At 32.1% G+C, this 14223-nt stretch overlaps 1 protein-coding gene across 4 annotated transcripts in view; it reads right to left on the bottom strand.

The window, feature by feature from the left end:
• The window catches only part of LOC145286221 (BTB/POZ domain-containing protein 17-like), an 87446-nt gene that overhangs the window by 62085 nt on the left and 11138 nt on the right, over window positions 1-14223 (bottom strand). The window contains exon 1 of one of the 4 annotated variants that reach the window (XM_080135035.1): window positions 11451-11525. The exons of 2 other annotated variants lie outside the window; for them this stretch is intronic. The gene's annotated coding sequence lies outside the window, so the exon portion shown is untranslated. Of the gene's footprint in view, window positions 1-8512; window positions 8614-11450; window positions 11526-14223 lie in introns of those variants that run through there. One more of the 4 variants, XM_080135034.1, reaches the window with a different exon arrangement.

Below are 14223 nucleotides of genomic sequence, written 5' to 3'. Positions count from 1 at the left end.
TCGCCTTCTGTAGAAAATTGCATAAGTTTTTGCAGGCCTTTTATGAAAGTACCCCCCCCCCAAAAAAAGGAAACTATTTTTTCTTAACTTTTTGAATGCTTTTGCTCTTCCCTCCACCCATCTCGTTGTCTGAAAGAATGTCCAAATAAACCCCGAGCGCACTCGTTTTCCCATAAAACACAAACTGACTAAGAGCAAACTCATTAATACCACCACCTGATTGGATAGCTTCTACACATGCTTTGTCCCCCCCCCCTTTAAAAAATTCCTTTCATTAAGCTAAGAGAAAAATCATGAACCTCTTTTGAACAAAGAAAGAAAAAACACACACACACTTTGCATTAAATGTTAAAAAAAATAATTTTATCAGAGAAAACAAAATTAAACAATAAACAAACACAGAAGTCTTTAAATAAATTCTCACACTTCAGCGACCCCCTTCCCTAGCTGATTTAACTCACATCTTATTCCACCTAATAAAATCTGTTTTCCCTCCAAAAAGTTAAGATTGATTACACATCTCTAGTGACCGCTAACTGGAAGTGGGCACTCAATTTGTTTATTTTATATAGGAAAGTGATCCCTCCCTCTAAAATCTAATATTTTCTTTAATTCTTTTTATCAGACATTATAGACTATAGTTTGGAATCAATACCGAAACACATTTAACTTTGAATAATTTAAGCGAGTGAAATAGGAATTAACTCAATAAGTAGATAAGGAACAAGGGGGGGGGGGACAGAAACGTAACCATTGTCGATTAACTCTCAGCTAAATTACCCTATCCAAAAAAAAAATTAATTTTTTTTTTTTGGAGATGATGACATGTGAAAATCCTGAAAAGTTTGAATAAAGAAAAAATTATTTTAGAATTTAGAAAATAAGTTTTGCATATAAATTTAACATAAAATCTATTTCTTGGAGATTCTAGCATTTTAGAGTAGTTAACCAATTTTGGGAAAAATAAATTCTGTAGAATTTTTCTTTTTTATGGGTGTGTGTGTATTTATTTATTTTTTTTTTTTTTTAAAGATTACTACTCTGATACTTAGGTAAAAAAAAAAAAAAAAAAAAAAAAAAAAAGGCCCGGAATTAGGAGTTTACATTAAATTCATATATGAAACTGATACCCCTACTCTAAGTTATAAAATATATATATATATATATATATATATATATATATATATATATATATATATATATATATATATATATATATATATACATATACATACACACACACACACATAGATATATATATATATTTTCTTCTTTCTGCCAAGTTTTTAATTGCTTAAAAAAAGTAGCACCTTATTTTTTAAGCAAAAGGGGGATCATATAAATGAGCCGAGAGAGTTAAATTTATCCAAACAAGTTGGTCAATGAATATAAACGGTTTCCTTTTTGCTTTTCACTTTGATAATTAGTTCTGGACTCATTTTTTTTCCTGACCGAAAAACTGTAGCCCATAAGAGTGGATGAGTGAGTCATAGGCACAATAATTATGCAACTTTTAAGCTAGATGAATTAATAAAACAAACCTATAAATACAAATGCATCAAGTTGACTTAATGGCCAAAGCTAAAGTCTACGATTTTACAAATATAGGCCTCGTTTAAATCAATGGATAATCCCACTATGAAAGGTGTCAGTCTATTGTAAAGCAAGGGTTGCACAATCACTAACCTCACATTTTTTTTTTACTATGGAGTCACCACTTATCAAGGCCAAGAATCACTCAAGAGTAAGAACTGATCAAGACAAAAATGATTGCCAGCTGAAAGATGAGGAACATTATGGGAGTACAAACACTGACCGATGATATAAACTGCATTTGATTACTTATGGGGCAGTTTATGGCAAGAATTTATTGACATTGGATTTTAAGACGACCATGTTGTAGACTGCAGGGAAACAGTCCCGCATTCCACAGGTGGGAGGATTCTGCAAAGAATCTGCTGGAGTCCAGTGGCAAAAAATAATAGAGGAAATAATGCTGGTGTAAGCTCAGAATTATCAGGAAGTTCTCTTTTGGGCTGGAACCAACTTATTAAAAATATAATATCTAAATTACTGTGTTTGGGTATGAAAAGGGCCCCAAATTTATGGTCTCTTTTGGCTTCAGGTCAAATGATATTAAATGACCGGTGTAATATCAAATGATAGACATTTTTTGTTGTTGTTTTGATCCGTGCGATTTTACAAAGATCCTATATTTTTTATTTTGAAATCAAGTATTTTTGCTTTTTTTTTAAATTGGTTACTTATATCTTTTCTAACTGTGTGATTTTATTGATCTTAAAAGTTGAATAGAAATAAACTAAAAAAAAAAAAAGAAAAAAAAAAGTAAAACAGTTCAAAGAGCAATGAAAAAATATATTTAATAAATAAAAAAAAAAAAAAGTTTGGTTAATTAATTCAGCACACATTTTGTCACTGGAGTCTTATATAACCCAAAATACAACAGTTGTATGAAAGTCTGTAACGGTAGCTTTACTCCTTCCAAAAATCTTCCATGTTTTATGAAAAAGTGCTTTCCTTTATGTCAGGGGCATCTCCACCAATGTGCATTGCTTTTTTTTTTACCGTTTCAACTCATTTCTCTTTGGTAAATTGAACACAGAAATTTTGCTTCTAAGTATATATTTTTCCTCTTAAAGAGGCTTTCACATCATTGTGTTCCCCAAATGCTAGCTTTGCTAGTAAATTCGGATTTACTAATATAATGCTATGTCATGAGATCTAATTTTTTCAAGGTCAGACAAGGAATTTGTAGCCCCTTTCGTGCACTAGCACTTAAATCCCTAAAAAAAATTGTTAACTATCCTAAAATCTTGGAATAGTCCGGAAATAGACGATCAGTTTATATTAAATTTAATGTACCTATTTACTATGCCTCCCCACGGGACAGAGTTAGATACCAGGGTCGTTTTTAAATGTAATTCCCCTTTCTAAATTATAAAATAATTATGCCTTTTTTTTTCTCCCAATTTTTTCAGGGTGTTTACATGTAACCACTTAAAAAAATAGAATCTATGGTGAGAGGGGGGGGGGTAGTTGAGGGTGTTAATCTACAAATTTATCAAAATGATTTATTTAGATCTTACAAAGATTTTTCTAAAACATTTCAGATACTTCAGGACAAAATCCAGAGTGCTCCATTTCGGGGAGCTGGATTTTCCTCACATTAAAAACCGACCTTGTGTCTAACTGCCCTCGTGGGGAGGCAATAGGAACAATAGAAAATTAGCATTAGCAGCAGGTGTCGTGCCAATGGACCTCATTGTATCAACGGACATAAACAACAATACTAGATTATGTATCTATATATATATATATATATATATATATATATATATATATATATATATACAAAAGTGAGAATGTGCGTGGGTGTGAGGACACTTCTCAACCTATATACTCAACAGATTTTTAATCTACAGACTTGGTATACAGCATATTGACATATGGAAAACTTTTTCATTGGTTTTCATCTGGAAAAAAAGGGCTGCTAAGGGGGTCAAAATTAGTAAATTGGCACGAGGAGGATCATCAAATTTTCATCTGTTTTTCAACTGTTTCACGATTGAATATGCGTGGTCGAGAAACATGACAGTTTATTTATTTAAAGAATAAGATTTTTTGAAAACACTTTGTAAATGTCGTGTCAAGCTGGTGTAATGGTTATCATACGTGACTCAATGTCTTTAGGTTTTGGTTTTGATCTCAGTCTGAGTTTTTTTTTTTTTTTTTACATGAAGTGATACTCACATGCACATGTCTCAGTTTCTTTTCATTTTGTTTTTTACTTCATTTTTTTCAAGGAATTTAATGTTACGTTTAATACCGGGCAATGCCAGGTACATCTTTTAGTACATCTAGAAAAGTGAGAATGTGTGTGTATGTGTGTGTGAGAGAGAGAGAGAGAGGATACTTCAACCTATATAGCCAGCGAATTTTTTTTTATCTAAAGACTCGAAATTTACTATATAGAGTATTCAGACATATGGAAAACTTTTTAATCGGTTTTCATCCAGAAAAAAAGGGCTGCAAAGGGGTCAAAATTAGTACCTGGTGGTCATCAGATTTTTATCCGTTTCTCAACTGTTTCACAAATGCGCATGCATGAATCGTTCACATAGCAGATTAGTTATATTAAGAATAAGGAGGTTCAAAAACACTTGTCAAGCTGGCCTAATGGTTATCGTATTTGACTCACGGTCTTTAGGTTTTGGTCTCAGCTTGAGTATTTTTTTTTTTTTTTTTTTTACTTACAAGTAGTGAACTGTTTAGGAAAAACATAACACTCGCATGCACATGTCTGTTTCTTTCCCTGCCTTCATTTCTTCTTTAAAAGGAATTTAATGATACGTTTAATACCTTTGGTATTTCTGTTTATAATAATGCATATTTTACGACTGGGCAATGCCAGGCAGCCTGCTAGTCTACTATATTAATAAAATAGAGTTGAATTTACTCTAATCTACAGGTTCAATAGGAAAATAAAACACTTCTTAAATCTTTCAAACTCATCACTTACAGCACTTCCCAAAGCAGGTTTTACAAAACTATGCATACATTTCATTCCCATTTTAAAAAAAATTATTACATTTATTCCAAGCAAACAGCTTCTCTCAAATACGTAGTTCCACATTAAAGGCAGCAAAGACTTTCACACTATCCATTTAGACCTCTCACTTCACTTATGTATAAACAAAGTGCTTTTCAATTTTAGGATGGAAAAATTGGGGTGGGGGTATTTTGCGTTTTTAAAACTTTTCGTTGTAGATGGGGAGATTATACAAATAACAACCACTTCACATAAAAACAAAAAGAAACTGACTGTGATGGAAAATACCTGTGTTTACTAAGTACAAGTGATAATAATGAATTTTACTGAACAAGCTGCACATTATAAACAAAGCTGTTCTTTTTATCCTAAGCTAACTCTAAACTAAGTTTTGTTTTAAATTTGCAGGAAGGGGGCATAAAAAGTACCTTAAAAAAAGTTTTCACACTTCATTTTATTGTAAGAAAAAAAATTTTTTACAAAATTTTTTTTTTGTAGATATTTTTTCATAGTTAAATTATCCTTTTATATTCCACCCGGGCAACGCCATGACATGGGTTCAGCTAGTTACCCAATAAAAATGTACATATCACATAGGCGGGAAACATACATGCAGGAAGAAATGAGAAGTGGCCGCATCAGTTTGGATATTTCGGTACTATAAAAAAAAAAGACAAAAGAAAACAAAAAAGACAAAAGAAAACAAAACAGACGAAAGAAAACAAAACAGACGAAAGAAAACAAAACAGACGAAAGAAAACAAAACAGACGAAAGAAAACAAAACAGACGAAAGAAAACAAAACAGACGAAAGAAAACAAAACAGACGAAAGAAAACAAAACAGACGAAAGAAAACAAAAAAGACGAAAGAAAACAAAAAAGACAAAAGAAAACAAAAAAGACAAAAGAAAACAAAAAAGACAAAAGAAAACAAAAAAGACAAAAGAAAACAAAAAAGACAAAAGAAAACAAAAAAGACGAAAGAAAACAAAAAAGACGAAAGAAAACAAAAAAGACAAAAGAAAACAAAAAAGACGAAAGAAAACAAAAAAGACGAAAGAAAACAAAAAAGACGAAAGAAAACAAAAAAGACGAAAGAAAACAAAAAAGACGAAAGAAAACAAAAAAGACAAAAGAAAACAAAAAAGACAAAAGAAAACAAAAAAGACAAAAGAAAACAAAAAAGACAAAAGAAAACAAAAAAGACGAAAGAAAACAAAAAAGACAAAAGAAAACAAAAAAGACAAAAGAAAACAAAAAAGACGAAAGAAAACAAAAAAGACAAAAGAAAACAAAAAAGACAAAAGAAAACAAAAAAGACAAAAGAAAACAAAAAAGACGAAAGAAAACAAAAAAGACGAAAGAAAAGACGAAAGAAAAGACAAAAGAAAAGACAAAAGAAAACAAAAAAGACAAAAGAAAACAAAAAAGACAAAAGAAAACAAAAAAAACAAAAGAAAACAAAAAAGACGAAAGAAAACAAAAAGACGAAAGAAAACAAAAAAGACGAAAGAAAACAAAAAGACGAAAGAAAACAAAAAAGACGAAAGAAAACAAAAAAGACGAAAGAAAACAAAAAAGACGAAAGAAAACAAAAAAGACAAAAGAAAACAAAAAAGACGAAAGAAAACAAAAAAGACGAAAGAAAAGACGAAAGAAAAGACAAAAGAAAAGACAAAAGAAAACAAAAAAGACAAAAGAAAACAAAAAAGACAAAAGAAAACAAAAAAGACAAAAGAAAACAAAAAAAACAAAAGAAAACAAAAAAGACGAAAGAAAACAAAAAGACGAAAGAAAACAAAAAAGACAAAAGAAAACAAAAAAGACAAAAGAAAACAAAAAAGACGAAAGAAAAGACGAAAGAAAAGACAAAAGAAAAGACAAAAGAAAACAAAAAAGACGAAAGAAAACAAAAAAGACGAAAGAAAAGACGAAAGAAAAGACAAAAGAAAAGACAAAAGAAAACAAAAAAGACAAAAGAAAACAAAAAAGACAAAAGAAAACAAAAAAGACAAAAGAAAACAAAAAAGACAAAAGAAAACAAAAAAAACAAAAGAAAACAAAAAAAACAAAAGAAAACAAAAAAGACGAAAGAAAACAAAAAGACGAAAGAAAACAAAAAAGACAAAAGAAAACAAAAAAGACAAAAGAAAACAAAAAAGACGAAAGAAAAGACGAAAGAAAAGACAAAAGAAAAGACAAAAGAAAACAAAAAAGACAAAAGAAAACAAAAAAGACAAAAGAAAACAAAAAAGACAAAAGAAAACAAAAAAAACAAAAGAAAACAAAAAAGACGAAAGAAAACAAAAAGACGAAAGAAAACAAAAAAGACGAAAGAAAACAAAAAGACGAAAGAAAACAAAAAAGACGAAAGAAAACAAAAAAGACGAAAGAAAACAAAAAAGACGAAAGAAAACAAAAAAGACGAAAGAAAACAAAAAAGACGAAAGAAAACAAAAAAGACAAAAGAAAACAAAAAAGACAAAAGAAAACAAAAAAGACAAAAGAAAACAAAAAAGAGGAAAGAAAACAAAAAAGACGAAAGAAAAGACGAAAGAAAAGACAAAAGAAAAGACAAAAGAAAAGACGAAAGAAAAAGATGAAAGACGAAAGAAAAAGATGAAAGACGAAAGAAAAAGATGAAAGACGAAAGAAAAAGATGAAAGACGAAAGAAAAAGATGAAAGAACGACAAAAGAAAAAAAAATGAAGTAATTCATGAGATTTCGATTTCAAAAAATCCGCAAGACGTCAAGTTTTGATTTTACTGCAAAACCAATTTTCATAATTACACTAGCAGACTACCAGGCATTGTTTGATCATAAAATACACTTAAATACGACATTTTAATTTATGCAGATTTCGTATTTATCATTATAGACAATTCTCTATTGATATTGTATAGCTATTATATTGCATCCAATGTATAATAGCAATTTCAAAAGTTAAAAAAAAAAATATGACATGGGTATCATCAGCTAAAATCAAAACCAAAACATTTAGCTCTCTAGTGGTATTTGCTACTATCTAAGCTAACGACACATGCATATCAAAACTTGACAAATTAACACAGTTGAACAGAAATCTATATCTGCATAGAGCATGCACATTATGTCGAACTACGCCTGACAAGTTCTAATTTTTCAATTTTTACCCCTTAGCAGGCTAAAAACCAAATCAATTTTCTTCCACAGGTCTGAATATACCATGTATCAAGTTTCAAATTTGTAAACTAAAAACTGACAGAGTAGTTTGGTAGAGACACTTCCACAGGTAGAAATTTACTCTAAACACAGCTCTAAATGCTATGCAATTATGCACAATGTAAAAAATATGCACAACTGTAATAGTGAATTGAAACTAGTCACCCAATAAGAAAATAAAAAAAACGACCAGTGAATTAATAAAAGTTCGTTTTTTTAAAGAAATATGCAAATTAGTTTTCATTTTTTGAAATCGCTGATCTATTCATGACTAAATATATAAAGTTGTATTCACTTTTAAAATAGAAAAATGAGCTTTTAATATCTGTCAGTGCAAGAAAATAACTCAAGTTTGATATGTGTCTAGATAATATCTCTTCATTAGATCACCCAGCCCAAAATATTTTTTTTCAAAATAAATAAATTACGAGAAATTAAAGGGGAGAGGGCGTGTAAATAAATGGAACAATAAATAAAAATAAAAAAAACTTCTGACCAACGCAGAGTAGCTACAGTTGGTTATTTACTACCTTCCCATTTGGCACAAGGTCAGAAGTTGGGAGAAAATACCCACCTCCCTCGGGAGAGGGGGGGGGTCACTCTAATCAGGTAAAAACTAGTCAAAAACGGACCCTGGGCATTCCTGTCTATTCAGGTGATTGGTAATAAACCAACAACTACTCCAAAAGGAAGAAGTAATACCCAGAAGTATGCACCTCTAAGATTTAGTAGGACCGTACCTCATTCCTAAAAAAGGATCTGGTGGTTCGAGTCAGTGACTAGGTTGGTACGACAACTGGTCAGAGTAAAAAAGAGGAAGTAATTCCTAAAATGCACCTTCTAGCACTGATCTGAATCAAAAACCTAGTAGTATCATAAAATCATTTGACTGTTGGCCAACTGCACATCCGGTATGAAGACGCATACGACACAAGTGAAAACTAGTTTTATTTTTGGAACAAAATGACTAATTGTGCATTAACGCAAATAATACACATAAACATAGCTATCATTATTCATCAGTTTGAAGACAAAAAAAATAAGAAATAAACTAGAAGTTTCGATAAATTTGAATGTTTACACTGTATGCTAATTCCAAATTTAATTTGAAATGAGATTCTACTTTTTTTTAGGCGATCAGATGTAAGCACCTTGAAAAAATATTTTAAATAGAGATTAATAGGGATTAGTCACATTTTCTCTAGAAGTTTGGCGTATAGCATTCATTGTAAGTCAACAAGCTATAATTAAAAAGTCTATATTATATTTCTAGCTGGCCTTTGTTATGATAAGGTGCAGCAAACTAAGTATTATATTATCTGTTCGATGTACACTTAGAGAAAAACATTAGCATTTAATGCAAAAATTTAACCATATTCAATCATCAATTTGCTATATCACTCATTTAAAATCAATGGGCTATAACTTTTGCCCATTTTTAACTGGCTAAAAAAGTCAAATCCAAACATTCTCCACATCAGAATTTTCATCATCACAATCTCGTTATCTTTCATACTGCTTAGAATTGTTTTTCACACTTGTGTAGAATAGCGTGCAAGTCGGTTTTTCTTTTCTTTTTTTTTTGTGTTCGTTTTTACAGATTAAAGAATGCAAAAATGAGTACAAATTTAGCCATATTTAACCATCAATTTGCTATAAATCACTCATATAAAATCAACGGGCTATAACTTTTGCATACATACGACATAATCACGTTGACACACCAGTTCCCGCTGTATCACTGACGATAAGCAACGCTGGACCTGGTCAGTACTAAATGGGTGACCATTTGGGACTTCTAGTTGCTGTATGTTCTCTCCGCTTATTTCAGCATTGTTTCAAGTCATCTGGACTTCTTCCTTGTCACTGCATCCATACAGTGCCGATTCAGGAGAGGTGTGTTTGTTTTTTTTTTTGTTTTTTTTTTTTTTACACAGGCATCACCACATTATCAAGGCCCAGAGGCCACTCAAGGATAACGGTTAAAGAGTGTACAGTAGAAATTGGTCAATATAGTAATCATTAGTAATGAAAATTTGGTAAATTTAATAACTTATATGGAACGGCTCATCAAGAACTTATTTACTTTAGACTTGAACACAACCATATTGTAGTCAGCCGGAAAGCAGGAAAACGGAAGACAATTCCACAGGCGTGCAGTTCTAAGAAAGAAGCTTTGTTCATGGAATCTACGTTTAGGTTTAGGCACAGATAAAGAGTGGGGGAAATTATTGATAGTGTTTACAGCTAGACGAGTGTTTCTTGTGAAAGTTTGGCGAGGTGGGACCATAGATTGAAGCTCAGTTGAACACTTTCCATGAAAATAACGATACATCAGAGACAAACTCGCAACATCTCTTCTGTGAGATAGAGGTTGCAAGGAGGAGAAAAGGACATCTCCTACGAGGCTACGAAGTCTATTTTGAACTCTATCAAGGCAGGACAAGTCCTTTCTAGCAGCTCCTGCCCAGATGTGGCAACAGTATTCCATCCTTGGACGTACCTGGCTCTTATATAGGTAGAGAATAGCATCAGCAGTGAGATATCTACTGGATCGATAGAAAGATCCCACCATTTTTCCAGCGGCCTTGGCAACAGATTTGATATACGTGTTCCATTTAAGATCAGGAGTAATGGTCAAGCCCAGAAGCTTGTCAAAACTTGAGGCCTCCTGAAGACGAGAGCCATTCATTTCAATTGATGACAAATGTGAATTAGAATGTTGATGATGTAAAGAGAGAAGCTTGGTTTTAGATGCATTAAAAGTAACCAGCCACTCCTTTCCCCATTGTACTACGTGCTCAAGATCAGAGGAGAGAGAATTGGAGAGAACTTGGTCGTTTACTGTCTTAGATGTGGTACCATAAATGGTAGTGTCGTCAGCATAAATGTCTACAAATGATGTAAGGATATGATTTGGAAGATCATTAATGTAGATCAGGAAACCCTTGCATCACAATTACATGCGCAGTTGCCCCTACTAGAGGTATCCTAGGTCTTTCGAGACTGAACGGAGGCATCGATAACTTTTGCCCAGTTTTAACGGGCTAAAAAGTCTAATCCAAATATACTTTCTCCACATCAGAGTTCTCATCATCACAATCTCGTTATCTCTCAGACTACTTAGAATTGTTTATCACACTTGTGTAGAATAGCGTGCAAGTCAGTTTTTCTTATTTTTGTTTTTTGTGTTCGCTTTTCCAGATTAAAGATTTTTTTCAGCACATTTTCTTTATAAAAAACGACATTGCCTGTAAATAAAAAGGCCATATAAGTGGAGCGTTAACCTTCATCAGTTTCTGTTTCGCATATATAACGTAAAATGGTTACCAATTCTTGGACCAGTAGTTTTCTAACCGGATAGCGTTTTAAGTAAATGCAACTTTTTTTAAAAAATACAAAAATGCCAAAAGAACCATTTCTAAAACATGGCACACAGTAAAATCACAGATTATAATGTTGACACAGAAATAATAAAAAAAAATGATATTCGCTCCTTTAATACTGCCACTAACTCCAAGTTTCTTTTACTAACCAGCATGGACAAAATAGTGCGTATCTGCCGGTGCTCGCATCTGGGAGGATGGGGGGGGGGTATCATACATTTAAAGAAAAAAAAAAAAGTGTTAACGTAATGGAAATTGTTGAGCCACAAACAAAACTAATTATATGACTTACGCAATCTTTCTGGGCAAGTACTTTGAATTGTAGAAATGAAGATAAATAAAATCAGTCGGTCTCCACCCCACCCCCCAAAATAATTGTTACTATTGTGAAATAAGAGAGAGAGAGAGAGAAATAGTTACACTGTAAAACAAACAAAAAAGTAAATGTACCTATTTACTATGCCTCCCCACGGGACAGAGTTAGACACCAGGGTCGTTTCCAACTTTTTTTATTCGTCTATTTTTATTTGGTCTTTTATTTTACAGCAGTAAAATTTTTTTGATCAATAAGTTTCCGGAAATAGTGATGTCAAGAAATGGGTGATCATTTTACGTTAAATTTATATAGGAAAGTGACACTTCCCATTTTAAAATATTGTAAGAAGAAAAATCAAAATTAAAGGGACGTATTATTATTATTATTATATTATTATTATACACAGAAAAAAGATGATTTAATTGTGAAAATGTTTTAATTTTATTTTTAATAAAAAGATAATTTATAGAAGGCAATGCATTGCAAAGGTATAACAGATCGACACAAACTGAAGCCAATTAAAATATATAAACATGCAATGAACTATGCAGATCCACCTGTTATTAATATACATTATACTTTTCTTTTTGCATTGTGTTCTTACTTGCGTCAATGTGGTCTGATAGAAGTTCCATATTGTATATTTCAGGGAAACTTGCTTTCACATATGTGCTTGACTTTAGTTCAAATGTGCATATGATGTTCATCCGTTGTATTGACTTCTATTAATTACTTTTATATACACACTAGACAATGCTTCAAACAAACTACATTAATCTTATTTTTTAATCATATTATTGAGACATCTGAATAAAAACTGAAATGTAAACAAATATTTTAGGACAATAAATAAAATTTGAGATCAATTTTATTGAAAATTCGGGTGAAATAAGAGGAATTGCAACAGACACTATACTACAATTGAGCCAAACTGTACAATAGTGGCTTAGAGGCAATCAGTGTCTACGGTGAAGCAAGAGTTGCTCAATCTCTAACCTCATATCTCCTGAGCTTGGCATATTGAATTCTGTCAGAACTACTGACATACAGATATTTAACAAACAACCCTGGGGAAGGTATGAACCCACTCCAGCTATGAATTAAATACTAAAGTAGACAAAACTCAAGTTTTGGTTGTAGAAGGAAAACTTTGAAATAGTATTAATATTTTTCTGCTTATCCTTGAAGTACTAAGCTCAAGCAACGGCAGTTCGGAGATGTGCGATTAGTAATGGAGCAACCCTTGCTTCACTATAGACTCCTCATGCAAACAACCAGAGGGTAACCATTGTTTCTCAAAACTGAAATAAAAGCGTTAAAAGCATTATATATTGCCGACTAAAATTACGGAATTTAAATTTTTTTTTGAGCATTTTTACTTTTTTCAAAATACAAGTTCATACACAATGTTGCTTTTTAATATTGGGAGAATACCCCCCCCCTGAGCAGTCTGGATTGGGACAAATAATTGCCTCGGTCTATAAGGATTTCTCATTCAGAACAAATTAGGCACAAGGCAATCAAAAGTGGAGAAAATAGGGGTTGCTGTTTGGTCAAAAGTAATACTCTTATCTTAGTCACCACAATACCACATTTATTCTTGGGGTCATCCTAGTTAAAACATCCCCAATTTTCTGATTTTAAAAGAAAAAAGAAAATGTACAAATTCACTGTATAGAGGGGGGGGGGACAAAAGCGGTTAGTGAAACCTTTCCAACCTTTTCTAAATAATAGACAGCGCACTGTTTTCTGGTTAGTCCAGAACCGAAAACAAGCATCTGGCCTTCAGACTAAGATCACAGTGTAGTATTTGTTCTCTTGCTACACTTAATTTGTCCTTAGAAATGGAGGGGAGACCCTTCTATACCAAGGCAGTTTTTATTTTTGCCTACTTCCACAGTGCCCCTTTTTGGAGTGCTGCCCCCCCCCACACACACACACATTAAACACGACCTTGTGTCACAGTTTGCTTTCGTGTGGGAAGCAAATAAATACCACTAGTAGAAAAAAAAAAAAAAAAAAAAAAAAACATAGGGATTGAGTTTTGGGAGCGGATGGTACACACTTTGATCCGAGCCAGAAGATAGGGATCAATAAGTCTTTCAGTGTCAGCCGGTTAACTAGGAAGACAAGCCTGAGTTATTGATGAAAAACAGAACATAAGTAGTTGTATTGATTCACTTCGCGCATGCACGTGTGTGGGTGTCTATTACCGTGGCCTTCGTTATAAAGACGGTCTTGCTATTACACGTTTTGTTTGATCAAATCTATTAAGAAAGGGGACATTTTGCAGTTAAGACAAAAGACGAAAAAGTGGTTAAAAAGGAAATCTTTAACAAATAAATGTTACCAAAAGCAAGATAAGTTACTTTTCTAGAGACAAGTGTTTTTTTTTTGTGCATGTTTTTAACTTATTTTAAAGAGTTTATTTACTTTGAAACAGTTGTGTATAGTCTTAAGCTAGAAAAGAAAAAAAAATAGCTAACATTAGACAGTCATCCGGGGAGTCTCGATAATCGCTTAAAAATTGAAAATTAAACAATATACTGGTAGAATATTATATTTCCGCACGATTGCTGACATTTATTGTGTGGGTTTCTACCAGTATTTTTAAATTTTTGATTTCGAAGCAATTACCGACACTCCCCAAATGCAAAATAAGATAAAACACAAATAAACTTATCCAGGTAGGTAGAAAAGTAACTTATCTTGCCTTTGGTAACATGCATTTGTTGTATATTTATTTTGT

Source organism: Euprymna scolopes, chromosome 10 (assembly GCF_053919585.1).
Source record: "Euprymna scolopes isolate OS-2025 chromosome 10, ASM5391958v1, whole genome shotgun sequence".
Classification (NCBI taxonomy): Eukaryota; Metazoa; Mollusca; class Cephalopoda; order Sepiida; family Sepiolidae; genus Euprymna; species Euprymna scolopes.
The sequence above is the reverse complement of the archived record's forward strand: the minus strand, read 5'-3'. Positions and strand labels throughout refer to the sequence as shown.